The following is a 19,737-nucleotide window of genomic DNA, read 5'->3' as shown; positions in this document are numbered from 1 at the left end:
GGGAGCAGGCAGAGCATGCCAATCAGCGGAGGACATTAGCAATGCAACAACAATGGGCATTCGGCTGACTGGACATCATACCCTTTGTGGCGTGTTCTTTGTTGGCTGTGTGCTTTTGACTTATTGCCCGCAACTAATTCCTAATTATAATTTCAATTAAATATTTATTTTAATTAAAAAGGCAACTTCAAATACATATCCCACATCCGTTTGGCAGTGCCACCGCTTCAGCTGTTCAAGGGTTATCCAACCATGCAGATTCCCACCAGCCAAGCCCCTCCCCCTTGCTTCAACCATCCTCCGGCAGCCGCCAGGCCGCCCACTTAGTTTGCCTGCTTCATTAAATTTCATGAATCGCCCGCAGCGTTACCCCATATCCTGTGCATGTTGTTGATGGCTTTACACACGCACACACACACACACACACACACACAAATATACATAGAGCTGAGTAGGGGCTGGGGTAAAGGGAGCAGCTCTTTGTTGTCTGCTGATATAACTCAGCCATTCTCGCGAGCCCTGTATACCGTACCTTATGCCCCTATCCCTATGCCTGTCCCTGTCTCCATTAGTTTCTCTTCTCCCTTGCCCGGACCATATCTTCGTTGGCATATCGCTCCACGTTTCTGTTGTTTCAGTGAAAGCCACAAAAACTGTTTGCGCTTTTATTTATTTGATATTGATTTCCACTGTCCCAGGACGCAATTTGTTTGCAATAAACTTCATAACAATAATTCATGTCCACACAAATAAATAATTCATGGTTTTACTTGATACGCTGCCCGCTGCATCCACTGACCAGCAGCTGACGCTGCCCAACCCAAGCTCATTCGATCCGGGTCCTGGACTTAAGCGCGGCTAATGCTTCACCCTTCACTAGATTTCCGGCGGCGCGTATCTCGACCTCGATAGATAATTTCATTGCGCAACGCTGGCCAAGAGGCTGGGCTAGGTGACGGCAGGCACATAGGCTTGGGCTGGGGCTGGGCCCGCGACTGAGGCTGGGGCTACGGGTTACCGAACGGCCAGGACGCACATAAAAGTCAGAGGCAAGCTAATAAATTCTGCACGCGTTGCGATAATAAAAACTAAACATTAAATTAAAAAGGTGTTTCCTGCGATGTCAATTCCATTCATGCATGTAAAAGCACTCACAGAAGTATGAATGAGTGCACAGTGTGAGGCGTGTGGATAGTGTGTGGACAGTGTGTGGACGGTGTAAAACACAGCAGAGCATATTGTGGGTCATTTGTTAAATTACACTGTGATTAAATGAGCATTACATTTGTTATATGTTCATAAACTTTGAATAATTAAAGTGATTAACTGATATACAAATAAATTACAATGCAAAGCAATTAAATCATTTGATAAGTTTGAATCATTTGTATAAATAGTAAATTTACGTTTAAATAAATTAAAAACATCTTTTTAATTAATCATTTTATGCAAAATTCAAGCATATATTCATTTTATTTTATAATTTATTAACATGCCAAGCTACTTAAAGCGATCAATGAAGTCATTTGAAGCCCTCATATTAATACGAGGCTAAAGCTTACTAATAGTTCAATAATAAATTGCGAAGCAATTGAGTTAACACTGAATCATGAAAATAAATTATTTCAATAAATTCAATAAATTATTTTAATAAAATGTGAATCAATCGCATTAAAAATCAATGTGCCATTTATAGATTTGATAAATCTATGCACAAATGTAAAATATACAAATTCAAGTTAAACTATAAAAAGATTTGAAATCCATTGAATCAATATTCAAAACATTCGAATGTGCAATAAAAAAAGGCTAAGCAGAATATTGTATTAGCCAAATATTTGTTAATATTTTGTTTTACAAATTTGTAGACCCAAGCATTATCCTTGAATGAATATTAAAGTGTTCCGTTTATTCTTTTGCTGTGTCTCCGTCTCGTTCGGTGTTTGTCCTTTTTGACTCGTTTTTTCCTCGAACTATTTAACAATGTAAAACGCTTACCAAGCTGTCGCAGCTGGCACATTGAAATAGCTCTCAGATAGTTTTTATTGACCCTATTCACTGTGGTCAATTTTTGGAGTGTGTTTTACTAACTCTGCGCAATTCGATATCGCTAAGTAATCAATGGCAAAAAAAATTATTATCCAAGCAGACGCCACAATGCCCATGAACTTCGCACTTAGATTCACACACGCACTCGCATTCACATACGAGCATGCGAGTGTGAATGTGTGTGTGTGTGTGCGTGTGTGTGCTTACTGCCATTAGCGTTTCCCACTGCCATTGTCATTTTCATTACCCCTTTCTTGCTGACGAGCGGGGAGCAGGGAGGCAGCGTGTGAGTAAATGTGTCGGACGATGTGCTTGGGAAATTGAATTTCCCATTATCGTATAAATGAAAATTAATGAAATTTTTGCTAGCTTGAATCTCTCCGCTCGCATTTGTAATTCCAGAGCTGCTGACTTAAACTTTTTGTGCGCTGTTAGCTGATTGAATACATAAAGTGACACGGACGTGGACAGGCAGGCAGACAGACAAACCGACAGACAGACAGAGAGGCAGACGGGGGGAAAGTGGGCCACTTGGATAGTGGAGCAATCGGATTTGACAAACACTCGAGTGGAGCTGCGACGTTTGCGTTTTGAATTCGCCAATGCCGCATTACTCATACGCCACGTGCTGCGCTTTGATTTTTGCTGTGCTGTCATAAAAAGGACAACAGGACACTCGGCCAGTTGGGCAATTTGGCAGCTGGGCAGCTGTGTAGCTGGGCAGCGAGAAATCGAATGAATTGAACACTCATTCGTATTGATTTCTTGTGTGGCGCATAAGTCAAACGGATTTCGCATCAATAAGCAGTGGAACAGCGGGACAGGCGCGTCGAAATGAGCCGGCCAGTTGAACAAATATAATAAAAATGAAAGGAAAATAAAATATTTACACATACGAGAGTACAAATAAATAAACAAACACTAATAAAATATGGTACATGGCAACGATGACAACGATAAGTACAACGATATCGAAATGGACGGGAGCCAATTGAGAAAATGAATTTACTATATATGAAGCGGTTAAGCACACATTGCCTGAGACAGCAGCCGTGGCAGTGGCAGCGGCAGTAGCAGTGGCAGTGGCAGTAACAGCATTAACATGGCCACAACCGCCACAGTGACATCATGTCCATGAAAACATAATTCAGTACATTTAATACATAACTTTATTAGCATATTTCAAATATTATTTTAAGCAGTCGTAAAAGGTATTTGTATTATTTATATTATAATTAATATAACAGCCAATTAACTAAGGTTTTTATTATTATTTTTATTTGAGTTAAATACTAAATATCTCTATTTTGAATTTAACTATTATATTTATTTAACTCAATTATAACTATAGTTTTTATTATTATCATTATTATTTGTATTAAGGCTGCTTTTAAAGATGAGCTAGGTCAAGCTCTAATTCAAATCGTAAGCATGTGTCGGCCTTGAGCAACATTTATTTGTTTATCTTGCATTATCGAGCTAATAAACCATCTCAATATATAATATATTAATTTAATCTTAAGTTAATCACAAGTGATTCCAAGCACTAAGATTAGTTTGCTAAACTCTACATAATAATATGTCCAACAGCAAATATGCCTTTCATGCACACAATGTTACTTAAGACTATTATATCGAGTAATATCAAGCTCTTTTACATTCATATGTATGTAAATGCATGGTAATTGTTCTTATTAACTATAGCAAACTATATTGAAAGCTTTTCTTCAAAATCCATAAATTGTTCAGAGTGCACGGATTTGCCACACAGTGCAGCAGGGCTTCCTGGCTGCACTTCAGCAATGTCCGCAGCCAGGTCCTAACTAAAACTGGTTGCTGGCTCCTCCCGACTGCACCTGACCGGTGCTGCTGCTGCTGCTGTTGCCTGCGCGAGCGTAACTTGTTTAACTGTTTACAGTTGCAGGACGTTGTCGTTGCCTCTGAAACTGAAGCTGATTGAGGAAATGCGCATCAAGCGCTCTAAGGCACTGCCAATAAACTATGCGCCTGTCTCCGACTGCCGTTGCCTGTGTGTGTGTGTGCGCATTGATCTCTCTTTCTCGAGAGAGAGAGAGAGAGAGAGAGAGTGAGAGAGTGAGAGAGAGAGAGCAAGGGAGAGAAAGGTATGGTGGCAATGAGTAAGCTGGCGAAATCCTATAAATATGCCATTTGAAAGATAATGCAGCAATAACAAAGTGACGGCCAGTATGTAGCTGAACGAAGCAGGACGTGCAAGGACGGAGCAAGACGAGCATGAAGCTTGGCCAAAGATAAATAGGCAGCAGTAGGCAAACAAGATGAGCAAACAAACAACGACGAGGCTGTTGCTATAGCACGATTGCAGTCCTCCACACTCGTCCTTGCATCCTTACGTCCTTGCGTGCCTTTTGTCCCCTCGCGTGCACTCGTCAGGCAGCTGCTAAAGTGGGCAAGCAGTGCAAACAGAAGGCGGTGGGGAGAAGCTCGCCCAACGTAAGCGCCAAAGGCAGCGAAACGCATTTGGAGACGCAATGAAAAACAGCCACACACACACACAATCACATAAAAATGCCAACTGTCCGCTTGTGTGACTGAGCCTGTCAGCAGGACATGTGCATGAGACACAAGAAAATAGATAGATTTCGACGAAGAGCTTGGATTTTGCTAAAGGAAAAAGAAGAGAAAACTGTTATCAATGGCACGGCGCAGGTTAAATACCCTAACATACATACTTTATACAAGAACTGTATTTCCGATCGATTGTTCCCATAGAAACCATATAATATATTAGTCCGCTTTTGTTGAGATTTTGGAAATTTTAAGTTACCTAAAAAAGCGAATGAATAGGTTACGTTAAATGTCGTACTTAACCGATCGTGCATATGGCAGAGGTCCTATTTCGCATATATTCAATGAAATCTATCTTGAAAATCACCGATCGCTAACATTTGATATAATTGTTCGATCCGGCAATTGGCTGTAACGACTCGGCTGTCAAGAATATATGTACTTTCTGGAGACGGAGATATCGCCTGCTGTGCGTTGCAAGCTTCATGACTAATTAGTAATACCCTCTGAAAGGGCTTAACAAGAAATGCAACAGTAACAACAAAAAGATCCACCCCAAAAGGGATTGTGTTGGGAGAGGAGGGGCTGTCTAAAGTCAGCAGCGAGCAAAGAACAACAAAAATAGTAAATAGATGCCCCTGTTTGAAAGTTGTAGCGTATATTATACGAGCCTCGGCCAAAGGAAGAGACTGTTATGTATGAGCGAAAGAAGCCTGGGCTATCACACACACATACGGGCACACATACAAACACACACACACACACACACAGCTGTTTGCTAGATTAAATTTACTACATTTGAAATTAAATAACTAAAGCTCCCGAAGGATCATCTTCATTTTGTATTTATCCAGAATGAATGGTAAACGACAGTTGGAATAACACACACACACTCAGACAGATTTGCAATGGATTGATGATAGAAGCAGCCGTGCCAATAGTAAACAAAATATTGCAGAAATACAACTGAAAGCCAACGACAGGACATACAGCTAAGACATAAGGACTGCAAGGGACAGAGAGGCAAACATAGAGAGTGGGAGAGAGGGAGAGAGTTGAAGAGTCTGACTGAAAGATACACTAAACGACAGCGGACAGACAAACACATACAAAAAACAATCAGTAATGTAATAGAAATGCCGAAGAACAGCAAACATGGTAAGAGCCAGGGGTAAAGTGGGGCGGTGGGACACGTTGCCTTCGTAATGGGAAGCCACAGGATTGACTGGAAAAGAGCCACGCTGGCAGCAGACAACAGGCGGCAGGGAGCAGGCGGCAACCGGCAGGTAGCAGCTTGACAAGCCGTTGAAATTCATATTGAAAGATGTTTGTCTGGCTGCAAGGATTAAGTAAGTGCCTCGGATTTTAACCAAAGGCATACCTATAGTCAGAGCACACCTCAAGAAAAGTAAACACGAAGTACACAGTAGCTGGCTGGGCGCGTAATCGGGGCGTGGCTGGAAGTGCATAATACATCAGAGCTGCGACTATACTTTCTATGCATGCTGGTATACTCAGGTGCTCGCAATAATTTTTTTAAACTGAGCGTGAACTAAAAACTGTAGCATACGCGAAGGCGCCGCGGCGGCAACAGCATATTATGGCAAATTCAGGCGTGGCATATATCTTGGCATAAATGGGCGCTCATTACGTTAACGAATTTTGTGATTTAACAAACACCTGCCACAACGAGTGCCGCAAGAGAGAAGCGACAACAAGGATACGCATTAAAGGATATGCAAAAAAGCCAGTCAAATGCTTCAGTCAGGCGTGTTTACACACATTGCGCGTGCGGGTGTGTCCGTGTGTGTGTCTGTGAATGTAAAGCATTTTGCAACAATGACGGTAAGCGGCTAAAAGGGGTACTTGCGTAGGGAATTGGGCATTGGGTATTGAGCACTGGGTATTGTGAATTGGGTATTGGGTATTTGGGGTGTTGTATATTACAAAGCGGCGGATGCTGATGCGAATGTCGAGCTTCCTTTTTTTTCTTTAAACGTCCTTCCACAGTGTTATGAATAAACATAAAAGCGTTTCGGCTTCTTATCGCGCAAAGCATCAAGAATTCAATTGTATTTAATGCACACATACACACCAACACACAATCGATTGACGAGCACAAAGAAAGTTCATTTTTTTTGTTGGTTCTTAAAGCATGCGTGTGTGTGTGCGTGTGTTTGTCATGTGCTGCATAAAACAGAATATTATTCATACGCCAGGGCGGTTCAAGAAAAAAACCAATTTGATTAGCAGAAATCGAAGCAGTCAAATATGGGCCAGTTTCTGCTTGAACTGTTACATAAAAGATATAAAAATATATATATGTATAATATTTGGTTTAATAGATACAGGGAATCTGTAAGCGCTGACAGCTGCTTGGCAGAATTAAGACATTTTTTTTTTGAGCAATCAATATGTGGCAGTTCTCTGTCCATTGATCGAAATACTTTAAAGTTAATTAATTGGCTTCCCTGATAACCAAGCTAATACTGCATAAGCCCATAAATATTGTGTTAGCATCCATTCAAGGCTTCTAGTAGCAGGCGTCATATATTACATAAATAAATCCAATTACAGGGTATCTACAAGTTAAGCACGCTTCAATGAATATGTTTTATTTACTTTCGCTTATCTAGCCTGGGGATTTGCCAATCGCCTTTCTCTGCTGCATTTTCGTGTTGTCTGTGGTCAAAGAAATAGCACTTAAATGTAAATCAAGAATATGAAGTCTCCTCTAATGCATTTTCGACTTTGGACAGTGTGCAAAGAATTTCGAATTGTTTGCCATTTTTCAAGAAATGTTTGTATGCTTTTTATGTTATTGCTGCAGATGAATAAAAAAAAATACATCAAATTTAATGGCTTTGTAGAAAAGTAATAAAGCATCTACAGAAATGCAAGCCCAAGGATACGTTTGCTAATAGATACTCGATATAGCTCATTTAATTCGATTTTTGGCTGATGGAACTTAAGGAAATTAAGCGCAGAATCACTTTTCGTTTAATGTTGCCAGCATTAAGTTCAGATTAGTTCGTTTCCGTTTCGGCCTCAAACATGTGTTCAAGTGCAACGAGAACAAGCTGCTGTACAACACCTGAGCCGCAAGCTGAAACTTGAGCCAATTCAGTCGAACTCAAAGTCGGTTGAGATCCCCACGGTCAAACGTATTTTCGTCTCATCCTTTTCCGCATCCACGTTGTCCATGTTGGCGACCTACGTTAAGTGTCAAACACATTTTACTTAGCAATTTCTTGGGTCGCACATCGTGCCCTCAATGCCGCCCCTATTGTGGCCTCACATCTCCCCTCGGCCGCTAGCCCTCTTCTGCGCCGGGGCGCTATGTTTCCATGTCTCATGCTCATGTCGTAGGCGTTGCCAACTCTAATGAAATGATTCATTTCCGTTTTCCGTTCTATTTGTGTGTGTGTGTGTGTGTGTGTGTGTGTGTCACACACTTGACACTTTCTTTCCGCTTTGGCTCGTGGCTGCGGCTTTGCTTCGTTGGCTTTGACTTTGCCACGTTGATAAATTTGTGTAAATCCGTTTTAGCCAATTTCCACACACACACACACAAGCCAACAAACACACACATACTGACACATGTGCTAATGTCCTTGGAGAGAGGCGCACACCTTTTTGCTGCCACAGTTTGCGGTTTGTCGCTCTACCTTTTGAGGCTTTACCACTTGGGATTTTGTATGCTGCTGTTTTTTTTTTCGTTCTTATTTTTTTCTTTGTATCCGCGGCCACTGCCACACCCCCACTGCGATCAATGGTAAGTTTTTTCGATACATTGTCGCCCTGCTTTAACATCTTTCATTGGAAGTATTCCAAAGTTTTGCCAAACACTTTAAGAGTATCAATTCTACAACTATGTTTCCATGTTCCTAAGACAATCGTTTACACATGATGTATTTTTTGATCTAGATTGAAGCTGCACTCGAAGCGGTCTTTAGTTTATCTTGAAACCCAAACATTTTTTATTTCAAAATGAACCAACTGAACGATTTACAAACACGGAACTGTTTAAGAACTGTAGGGCATAAGGAATATGATGGTTTTTATTTAATAATTAAGTTCTTAAACATAGTCATTGGTTCGGTTCACGGCTTAAGTGAATCCATATATTTTACATATCCATCAACTCACGCTTTGTTTAAAAACTTTAATACTTTCAATATATTAATAAAACAATTCAATTTTTATACCAAGAACCCATTAAAATTGGGTATAAGGGTATATTGTATTTGTGAAACTTTTTCGAAACTTTTTCGATGATATTTTTTTTTAATTTCTCGAGTAATAGCTCCGCGCGGAGATATGATGTTCCAAAACGACATAACTCCCCTCTATGACCTTCCAAATCATCACGTTTTTTTTTCCAAATCGAGATCGGACAGACGAACGGACAGACAGACGGACATGGCTAGATCGACTCGGGTATTGTTGCTGATGAAGAATATATATACTTTATGCTTCCTTCTGTCTGTTACGTGCATTTGCACAAAGCCATTATACCCTTATTACCCATTTTCAATGGGTTAAGGGCATACAAATGTCGACAGTCAAAAGAAGGTTTTTGGACTAGTTACAAGTCGTTTGGGAACTGATTTTATTTTCCGCTTGCCCTTTGTCACTCACTTGCATTTATTTAGCACTTGACACTCGCTCGCACTCGCACACACGCATTCATGCACCCACACACAGTTCTTGTGGTATGGGCCCATATCCTTCTAGTTGTACACAACTCCAGCAATTGCCTCGTGCTTAAATAATCTGCGCAATTTATTTTTTTCGAGGCTTCGTTAAACGTTGTTGTATTTTTTCTTTGCGTTTCTCTTTATTTTTTTTTGAATTATATTTTTATTTATTATTTTTTTTTTTTGTGCAGCTACTGACCTGTGGTTTCGTCTGCCGCCGACAGGGGTGTGCTGGTCCGAGCATGGTCAGAGCTGTCGCGGCTTCGGCAACCACTTTGGTCACATGTTTCATGCCAGTTACAGCGTGTAGAAGGCGAGCTGCGTGCCCCACAGTCGTGCAGCGCCCTATAGCCTGGCTGCAGCTTCCTGTTGCCTCCGCAAATGTTTGGCCGCCGCTCATAACTTATGCCAGGGGCGGCAAAAATGTGCCAGGCCCGAAATGGAAAATGGCGGGCAGCACAGAGCATTTGTTACCAATGGGTAGTGGCAATGTTGTCACACCCACAGACACACACACACACACACAACCGCACATGTGTGAGTGTGGTGTGTGTCTGTGTGGTGGGGGCCTGTGCCCCTCTGTCTTGCCCCGGGGCGTCACTTTTGAAACATTTACTTTATGTTGTTCACAGGAAATTAGATTTTTTTTCTCACGCTACTGCTGCTGCCACGCCCACAATGTCAGTCGAGCCCCTGCAGCAGTGTTGTGCAGCACATTTAGTTTTAGCTGAGTTGTCAATGGCAGTAGCAACGCTGGCATGTCCTTATGGACAGGAAGCAAACTCATTGCGGAAACAGCTTTTTAGCCGTAACAAGCCGCCCACCCACCCACACAAACACACACACACACACACACACACACACACACACTAACAGATCAGCAAAGTTGGCAACTTGTTTGCCATGCTAATTTATTTATAGACAGCATTTCTAGTGCCTGCGGGGAGCGGGGACTGCTTTTGGCTGCCCACCTAGTCAGGAATGTACTCCCTTTTTTTTGCTGCTGTTGTTTCTGTTTTGTGCTGGTTCCGTGCAAATTTCCGCCGCAGACGACAAATTACATACGTGCAATGTCCACCTGGTGCCCTAAACCCCCCCTGTCCACTGACTGGGCGCCGGCAATCCTTCGGGCCTGGTCTATGCTCTGGGATTGTTGGGTTTTCTGTTTTCTGTTTTATTTGTTTTTTTTTTTTTTTGGTCCCTTCTTAATTCGATTTCGAGCTGCACAAACAAATCATTAAATGGCCGCCAAACTCATTTGCGCAAACATATTTGGGTCAGTCTCCTAGCGCTGCGCTGCGCCTTTTGCTTGCTTTTTTTTTTTATTTTTATTTCTTCTTTTTTTTTGGGGGGCGGGGAGCAGCATTTGCAAAGGTTTTCCATTACCGAATCACGCCCACTCGCTGTGCATTACATTTCGCCCATTTGGCCAGTGAAAAAGTATACCCACGAATGCTTCGCTGATTCCAGTTCCCATTTTTTTTTTTAATTCTCCCACTGAATGGACAGCTGCACCTTAAAAAAACAGGTAAAATCAGTGCTCCTGCTACATCCAACTGCGAAATACTCTGTTTCTGCATTGATCATATATATAAATATATGTATATATATAAATATAAATGAGGAAGAGTAGCTCATAAGTTACACACAAGTTAATGAGCCAGGATTCGAGTGTTTGTAAGACACATCGATAATAATACGATCACAGAGACAAAAGGACTCTTCTTCCCTTTCAAAACAGCGTAAAATAGAGTAGTTAGGCCCACATTCCGCTTTGCTCTTGTTGTTGTTGTTGTTGTTGGTGTTGCCGCAGTCGTTGTAGAACATGATAAGTAGCATAACCATTAAAATCCAGTTGAAAATGGAACGCGACCACTTTGGTTAATGTTCGGCTGCCAACGGTAAAAGCATATAGCTAACGGCCAACATTCAGCTGCGACACGGACACGCCCCATAGTCCATATGCCACATACCACAGCGTGGCATGCATTCATTTGCCTTGCAATTCGCGGACGCTGCGTTTGGGCTGGGCTGGGCTGGGCATTTGCGGTCTCGTCCCAAGGTTCAAATCGTTTGCAACTTTCGGCTGCAAGTGTCGGCAGCTGGCCCGGCTACCGGAGAACTTGAAGGCAACTGGATATCTGTTTAATTGTGTAAGGAATTATTTGCCAGAAAATGAGTTGCCACAGAAATGAGTATTCACACATCTAACTGATTGAGGTCGGCATAATGCCAACAAAGTCTGTTCTGCGTCTTCTCGTTTTTCTGGTGAGGTTTTATAATGCGTGCATTGGTATGTATCGATATGGGGAATGGTTTTATATCGACAATACTTTGGCAAACGGGCACACACTTTGGAAATGGAACGAGTCCACATTTATTTCGATTAATTCGCTAATATAAACTCCCAGAGCACCTAGTTTGAAGGACATACAATTTATATATTTGAAACATTATGTTTGCCATGAATCAAACCGTAAGCTCGATTGGTTTACTAAAGAAGAGGCGAACCGAAGACTGAACATTTAATCTTTTGTAAAGAAAAATCTACAATCTGGGCCTGTAGATGTAGAGAGTAAGCATCACAAGCCGTACCTCTGCAAATTCTAGTTACATTTGTACCCTTGCTTAAGAAACATATGTATAAATTATGCATGAGTCAGTTCTGCAGATGTTGCAAGGCGATTAATTGGCATCATCAATCAATGAAAAAAAGACTTAGATCCGGGATGATTCGTGTGGTTAGGGCAGCTGAATTGGGTTCATTTATTAGTCACTGCATCAAATGAAAAAGTCCTTTTTCAGCTGCAATCGCAAGCAGCCGCCAAATGGCAGGTGGCAAGTGGCAGTTGGCAGTTGGCAAATGGCAGGTGACAGGTGACAGCTCTGATCCTGAACCATATTCTTCTTCTTCATTGCTGCGGTGCACAAATGAAATTCGTTTTAATTTATACAATTTTTTTTATTGTGCGAGCTGCGGCCTGGTGAATATCATATTTTTAAAGGGACGCGCCGAAACGGCTGCCACGCCCATGATATGACAGCTGTTGACGTAACCCTAGCCCCTGGCCAGCTGTTAACCCTAACAACAAATGAAAAGCAATTTACGCCGTGGAAAAAACGCCGGACGCGGTCCGTTCAAGACGGAGAGTGGAGGCCCGCGCGTGAAATGAATCAAGGCGCCGAAAGCATTTGCTCAAAAAAGCAGTTTGCGGCATTTCAGTGGCGCCAATTGCGCTGCCTGAGACCCCTTCAATAAACTGACCTCCCCAAACTGCCCCTCCCCTTATACCTCAACCACCCGACACTCGCACTCCCACGCTATGGGCCTCTATTTTGGATGCGAACATTCTAAGCTGCTTTAATGGTCCGCAACATTTTTGAATACTAAATTGTTTGCCGCATCGAATTCCTTGAGTTTGATGTCGCGTGGGCGTGGCCAGAGGCCGACGGCATTGCCTAGCTGAATGTTTGGGGCTGCGGCAGCCGTAGTTGAGCATCAACATTTTCTATAGCGACTTTCTGCTGCCCACAAATCGAAACTCAGTGCTGCTTATTTTTCCCATTTTTGACTCTGGTTCGGTTGGTTGGGGAGAGTACACCTTTTTCTTGATCCCTGGAATGTATATTTTATTATGCATTTCGATGCTCTGCAGCGTTTTGTTTTATATTACTTTCTTTTCTGTTTTTTGAAGAAAGAAAGCACAATACAAATAATAACAACAAAAACACGTTTTCAAATTTTCGCTATTAAAATTTATGCAAATTAAAAAACGCTTCGTTCGCCGCACGAACTGAGGCATGTTGTTTTCTTGTTGCTGCTGTTGTTGTTGTTGTTGTTTTTGGTACAGCATGTGGAATTTATGGCTAAGAAAATGCAAATTCAAGGAACCCAAACTGATTTGAGAGTTAAAGAATTCTCTAGCTGGCCGCATCATCTTTTTATGACCTTAGAGCATTATGTTAACATAAAGTTTAACCAGCTGCTGCCTTAGCTATTGAGCTAGGTTAATACTCTGTACACAAATGGAGTAGGAGCATATTGGTTTTTTACTCGTACAGCGCTTGAGCACTAATGTGAGCATTTCCTCTTCAGATTTATCTTACTGTTCGGCAAGAGGATTCATTCCTGCGAGGATTTTGTCATCTTTAACGTGTTCATTTGCGGCGCCTTTTTCTCTCTCGGTGGCTCTGTCGTCGAGCCCTGAGGCCTTGCTCAGCTTGCACAGTGGGTCCGGAGCAGTCAAAATTTGTTGTATGCATGTATGTGAGAGCAGATTGTGCGGGTAACTGGACACAAGTGGCCAGCAGCAGCTCCAAAGATTTTCAGCATGTCGTCTAGGCCAGGCTAAGACCCGAAATATCCCATGCTATCCCAGGCCCAGCTCACCCATTCCCATTGCGTCTCATTTCATTTTGTTTTAATAAATTAAAATGTCAACTTGATAAATGAAGGTTCCGAGTCGTGTGTCGGCAACGGCGGCATTTTTGAAACGGCGTCAGCCGCCAAGAAGTGTGGCACACACACAAACGTACATACAATTATATGTATATACATATATATACATAGAGAGCATCACATTAGCGTTTGGCCGGCCCTTGTTCATTGTCCTCTAGCTAGCCGAGTCCTTCTTCATTCAGCACACATCCGCTCTAGTCGTTTGCGGACGCTCACTAAATTATTTTGTGTTTAGTTGCAGCGTTGAGCAGTCGCTGCCAAAAGGACTCGGGGGCGGTTGGGCAGTTGGGCGGTCAGCTGGCCGGTACTCGGCGGGACATGGGTCATCATTTGGCCAGAGCTCAGCTGGGACCCGCACCGGTTGTCTAAGTGGTTATGAGTTAATTTTATTTATTTATATATATTTTATTGTTATCATTTATTTCACTTCTTGGCCACGAGGCAACGGGAAACCCAGCCTCACCCTGCGCTTTGGTGGACAGTTGGTTTGCCTTTTGCGGTCTTGTAAGTGCGCATTATTTTATTTCCCATTTGCCGGCAAGTTAAAAAAACATATGCACAAGTATTTGTATTTGTATTCGTATTCACATTCGCTTTCGCATTTCTATTCGAATTTGTATTCGTTGCCTGTGCTGCTGCTGTGGCTGTGTTGAGGTTTGATTTCTATCCGGGCCGTAATTTTTATGGAACGCTATTGCCGTTAGCTTAAAAAAAAGGTCCTGGAGCCCGGGCATGGGCCCATAAATTCGTGCGGCCGGACAACACCAAGCGCCCTGCCCCCAAAAATGCCAAACGGAATGAAAAGACATTTCCGCCGTTCATTAAATTTGTCTACGCATTTATTTGTCAGCAGGTCGTAAAACTTGAAACACGAATTTTATTAGTGAACGCCAGCGCCTGGGCACCCAATTTTCCCTTTTCGTTGCGCCTCCACCTTTTGCACACCTGCTTCCCTTCGCTTGCGGGTGTCCTGGAGAGCTGCCCACGGCAGAAGGCAGGTGAAGCAAAAAAGGTCGCTTTGATGCCTGAGATAGATGACATATGCGTAATATGGGCACATAATGTGACCAGGTGGCAAGAAGAAGCTGTCAACCAACAGATGACAAGTTATAAAATAATATAGTAAGTAGCTCCCAAAAACTTTGACATCTTTTTCACAACGCGCCCAACTCTTATAGAAGTTTCCATATGGCAAAAGTCAGGTCAGCCGAAGATAATTCAGCTTGGCATGGGGTTAGGATCAGCTTTTATTTTTCTCTTTTTTGTTGGACATTCAAGAACCCATTCCTTTCTTTGTTTATTTTTATTACTTTTATTCTCTGTAAGCAAACCAAAAAATATTGGTTTTATGCAATGTTTTTGTGTATGCCCAAGTTCCCTTTTTTTATGATTTTATGTATTTGCGTTGGGTCAAGCTTTAAGATTTTTCTGAATTGCTCTTCCGCATATAAGATACAATTTCATATTTTCCCCCAATTGTCAAGCTATCAAAGTCGTTAAAATATTAAAGCCACGTCCAGTTAAGCCCTTTTAAAGAGAGTATCTTAAAGTAAAGCAAGCTTTATTTAATTTCTTTTGAAGCTCCCAAGAAATATAGTTGCAGGGTGGGGGGATGGGGTATCTGTATATTATTTGCATTAATTGTTGAAGAAAAGAAATGTAGAAGAGAAGGAGCACAATGTCATTTAAGAATTTGTGGGGCGACAAATCAACAAAACTTGACTTTAAATAAATGCACTCAACCATGCTCTTGGCCAAGTTCAATTGCCAACAGGCAGCTGGCAGTTGCAGCAGCAGCAGCAGCAGCCGAGGAGGAGGGACGGTATGTGCAACTGCTCCTGTGTGCTTGAACTCGGCCTAGGTTGAGCAACGGGCTAAAGTTTTTGTATTAAATTAAAATGCTGAGCGCAGAACTTTGCGGCACACAAGCGAGCGTTTGGGGAAGTGTGGGCTAACCTAGCGTATGCGTGTTGTTGGCTGCAAGAGGAGGGGGTAACTTTGCGCCATTGTTGCCACTTTCAGCGTAAATCGTTTTTGTTCGTCGACATCCCCAGGCCGGTTCGTATTGCAACTGTTATTAGCTGGCTGATGCTATGGCTGAGGCTGAGGCTGAGGCTGAGGCTGAGGCTCAGCATCTGCTGCCTGGCTGCCTTCCTGGTGCTGCCTGGTGCTTGTGTGGCGTCTCTGAAGTGCAAGTGCAACAACAGCAGCTTCAAAATCCCAAAAGTAAAAGTTTTTCTTACCACGCGGTTAGTTACTGGAAGATCTTGTTTGGGTCTAGCGCACAAAAGCATTGATGCCTGCGGCTGCAACTGCGGCTGCGGCAGCGGCAGCAACTTGAAAGCCGAATCCCGAAATACGAGAAACTTAAAATGAGGCATTAACGCGCCCAGAAACTTCCTTAAATCGCTCAATTTATAACAACTCTCGAAATACGTTCGATATTAAACAGTTTGCTACAAGTTGCTTAGGGATTAAGTTGAGTATTCAACGGCCAGAAGCCATTTTGATCAACTATTAGTAAATTAAATGCACAAATACTCATAGACAAAGTAACGTTGGCCTTAAAATCTGGCGAACAAAAACATCCAGCTGATAATTAACTATTCAAATTTGTAAGTTAACCAAAATGAAATCAAATGATGAGAATTAACACCAATTGGCAATACAATATAGAAAGACTGCATAAATAATAATCAATTAATTAAGTCAAACCTTTTACGCAGTCTTATTTACCAAATGACATAACGTGCTATAGAAACAAAAGTCAAGCTAGAAATAGAAAATAAATATATATTAATTAAATTATAAATATTTCAGGAATCAAATAGAATTATTTGATTCATTATTTTACATAATTAAAAAGTATTATTTGACTTTAACAAATGTCAACTCTGCTTTTTTTTCTTCTGATTGTTGAAAATTCGGCAGCATTTAATGAGAAGTGTGAGAAAAAAATACAGACACAAACATTTTCAGCATTAATTGGGCACAAAAATACAATTCATGAAAATCAAAAACACAAAAATAACGCAATTAGCAGCTGGTTGAAACAATCATAAATTGTTGCTTGCCTGTCATTGTACATTTTTTATGTGCGTTTCGTTTTAATTTCCTCCTCTTAATCGAAAAAATGAAACCCACACTCACACCCACACCCACAAACACACACACACACATCGGGGCAGACAAGCACGGCATATAATAAATATGAGTTTGATACAAAAAATGCAATTAAAATGTATGAAAGAAGCTCAGCGAAGATGCACACACATACGCACAAATACAATTACACATACACGAACACACACACACACGCACACTTTCATTGCGGCGGTGGAAGCCATCCATGCACAACATCAAAGCTACAACGAGCGCTGGCAATTTTCCATTGCCTACTCTAAGGCGCCAATAAGAAAAAGAATATGTACAACATTTGCGATTGGCTTGTATAAATGAAATTAAATATGCGTATGAGCGTGTGCGTGTGTGTGCATTGGTGCCGCTTTAAGTGAGCTTTTATTTATTAAAAGACAACGGCTCACCTACGCCGCACAGTCCGCAGTCAGACGACCGCCCAGAACCATTACTAGCCAGCAACATCAAATGGGATTGGTGGAGTGTGAAGAGGGGGTGCGTGGCGAGGGAAGGCAGTGTTTAGGTTGCGTCTGAATCTGCGCTTGACTTTGACTTCAATTCAACGCCTTTGAAATTGCCAAGTGGCACGAGCGACAAGTCAAAAAGTGGTTTCAACTTAATGCTACGCTTGGCCCCTCTGGCTCTGCCTCTCTCCGACTTCTGTTGCCGGAGTCGCTGCATTGTTGTGGTTGTGTTCGTGTGTGTGTGTGTGTGTGTATGTCGGTATGTGTGTGTTTGAGGCAAAACTTGTACACGGCTTACAGTTCATAAATAGTCGACAACCACAGCCAGGACCACCAAGGACAATGGCAGCCGGCTCCACTCTTTGCCCTCCTCACTTTTTACATTTACCCGCTCTCTCTTTCTCTGCTCTTGATTCTTCATTTTGTGCTTTCTTTTGGTTGCTCCGCTTACTGCCGCTGGCGGCCTTTCACATGCGATTTCCTTATTGTTGCCGTTATGTGATTTTCAGTGAAAGTGCAGCGCGCCGTCCACTAAACCCAGCTCCGAACGCCTCCCCCGGCACTTGCTTCCGCCAGTTTGGCAGCTGCCATCAATAAGCGAACGCTTTCCGAGGCAACCGCTTTATGCTTCAGTTCCGCAAGCCGTTTATGGCCAAGCCCATTCCAGCTTCATTGTTGCCAAAGTGCCAACGGAAAGCGGAAGTTAGCAAAAAGGCAGTGCGCCGCCTGCTATTGCCCAGCCCGATCACACCCACACCCGTTCCATCAGTATGCCCCTTAGCCCAGCCGGTTATCCACTCCCTGGCATCCGCATTGTTGCGCTTTTGTGTTGTACATTTTATTAGCGTCAATCAATCGGCTTAAATGGCTGCCTGACAGATGACGAGCCAAGTGTTTGCTCTGCTCCTGGCAGTGGAGTTTTTGTGTGTGTGTGTGTGCGTGTGTGGGTGCATGCAACTGTGCACCTTAACGAGCCTGTTGATTACAGCGGGACAGCACAAAACACAGGTGTAGGCCAATGCGCTTGTTTAACGCAATCTAGTTGCTGCCCTTTTAATGAATTCCTCTAGGAAATTGTAGAGAGACAGCGTACGACCAGAAGATATCCTTAATTGCTTTTAAATTTTTGGTTAATTTGTAATATATTTGCTGCTTTGTATTTATTTAGTAGTAATTTTGCTAGTAGCTAATATATCCGGAAGATAATCGATATTCATCGTTTTCTCGAAAAAGCTGTTTTAAATAGTTTTTTTTTTTTTCTCTTGAATGAATCAAATGAATTTTATCTCTATATATAAAACAGCTTCTCCTGACTGATCCTGACTGATTAACTGAGCTTTCATTTTCTGCAGCTTCATTTAGACCGGGTATTGCAGAATGCCACCTACAAGTGTGGAAAATTGATGGAAAACGGTTACATGCAATTTGACAGTGCATTAAAAGATCGTCCGAGCGGCTTAAAAATAGTAAAAAGTTGCAATTAGATCATCTGTGTAATGAACGTGTGCATATTCTCATTTTTCAATTTGTAGCATGGCCGGATGGCTAGATGGCTGCCTTAAGCCATCTGCAGCTGAAGTCACAAACATACAAACGGAAATTTGAACTCGCTATCAATATCATTTGAATGCCCAAACCAAATGTTATTGAGCTTTCAGTCATTTGGTCAGACAATATATATGTATATATATATATATATACAGATATATATATATATATATATGTGAAGGCTAAAGCCCTGACAGGCATTGCTTTATTTGAGTGCTAAGCTGTAGCTGCCACATTAAGCACCAAACAGCCATTTGGTGCACAGCTGCAAGTGCAATTGGAAGGGGCAACAAATCCGTTTGTGATTTACATATGTGAGCCACTGGCACATGTGCATGTCGAAATCCCAATGAAATACTTAAATGAAATCACAAACTGTTAACGGGTAAACATCGAACATCAAGCAAACATTGATGCGAATGCGACTGTGAATGTGAATGTGAATGTGAATGTGAAAGCAGCGACATCAACAACAATTTATAGTGGGTAACAGCAGTAGGGACAGAGATTAATTGCCAGCATCCGCAAATGCTGCCAAAACAACTGACTGACATCGGCTGCAGTACTGCCCAGTGAAACGTAATTTCAAATATTCATCAATGCAAACTGCCTGCAGCTGCAAAGGTATTTATACCTTCAGCTTTGGCAAATGTAAGTGGCCCCGTCAACCTCCATTTGTGCTACTGCAAATTGATTGGGGGTGTTTATTTTAACAATTGAACAGTTGTTGTAAACTCACTTATGTTAATTTATGCTAATTAGCCATCCCCACGAGCTGGTCAACTCATTAATTTCACTCCAGCAACTAATTACGGCCATATTAAACGACTAC

General features: G+C 42.0%; 1 protein-coding gene across 2 annotated transcripts in view; it reads left to right on the top strand.

Annotated features, from left to right (window-relative positions):
* Positions 1–19,737, top strand: part of LOC6631824 (chaoptin) — a 209,995-nt gene that overhangs the window by 55,949 nt on the left and 134,309 nt on the right. The gene's annotated exons all lie outside the window — the stretch shown is intronic.

Source organism: Drosophila virilis, chromosome X (genome assembly GCF_030788295.1).
Source record: "Drosophila virilis strain 15010-1051.87 chromosome X, Dvir_AGI_RSII-ME, whole genome shotgun sequence".
Lineage (NCBI taxonomy): Eukaryota > Metazoa > Arthropoda > Insecta > Diptera > Drosophilidae > Drosophila > Drosophila virilis.
This window is presented reverse-complemented; position numbering and strand designations above follow the sequence as displayed.